This window comes from Penaeus monodon, chromosome 32 (genome assembly GCF_015228065.2).
Source record: "Penaeus monodon isolate SGIC_2016 chromosome 32, NSTDA_Pmon_1, whole genome shotgun sequence".
NCBI classification, from domain to species: domain Eukaryota; kingdom Metazoa; phylum Arthropoda; class Malacostraca; order Decapoda; family Penaeidae; genus Penaeus; species Penaeus monodon.
Genome location: NC_051417.1, coordinates 7398887 through 7399736, shown reverse-complemented (window position 1 = coordinate 7399736; position 850 = coordinate 7398887). Strand labels below are relative to the sequence as shown.

The following is an 850-nucleotide window of genomic DNA, read 5'->3' as shown; positions in this document are numbered from 1 at the left end:
CATACATACGTGCATCCATACACATTAAAACACTCTTAACTTTTAATCATTATAATCATTCCACGCTAACTATTAGGTGAACATGAGAGACAAAACAATACGGCCTATAACAGTGCGTCGTGTAGCATCACACTTACGCTATTCACAGTGAGATAAATTCACCCTCGTTACATCTATTACCGCGCATTAAAGACCGAGTTGCGCTTTTGGGAAGGAGGAAAAATCAAATAATATGGTCTGTATTGTGTTCACAACTGTCATCAGAGGAAGTGGAGATCTCGAGGCAGGTTCACACCCCCAAAGCCAGCCAGGGTTTCTTTCGATCTTAAAACTACTTTCCTTGGAGTAACGAACGTGAAATGGACATACACACACCTCCGATTGATTATAAGGCGACTCTCAAAGCGGCACAGTTAGGAACTCCTTTTCAACACACGGGAAATGAGAGAAAAAATAACGAGTCTGGGACGGCGTGTGTTCCCTCCCTCACGTCTCATCACACACTGAATCTGTCGGCGAGAGGATGCCGGATATATACATTTTACGGCTTATTTGTAGAGTGTGACGCTATATTCTGCAATTTCTCTGATGAGGAATCATTTTATATTTGAAAACTATTTAGTTTAAAATCGAAATCAAGCGTTAGTTCGGTCTCGGTGGTGCTTCGTTATACCACAACTCAACATTTAGCCCAGTGTTGCCATTGCACGATCAACGTATTCTTGCCAGTTGCTAAAATTCGCTTAGTATAATATTATAACCAAAGTAAAAAAAATGGTAGAAGAGAATCTCACCAAGATGCTACGTCATTATAAAATCATTAGAATATTGCTAGGGAGAAAACTACAAG

General features: G+C 40.1%; 1 protein-coding gene across 1 annotated transcript in view; it reads right to left on the bottom strand.

The window, feature by feature from the left end:
* Positions 1-362, bottom strand: part of LOC119593411 — a gene marked incomplete in the record, with an annotated part of 49183 nt that extends 48821 nt beyond the window's left edge. The window contains 1 exon segment of the mRNA XM_037942341.1: positions 138-362.
* Between the last annotated feature and the right edge of the window lie 488 nt (positions 363-850).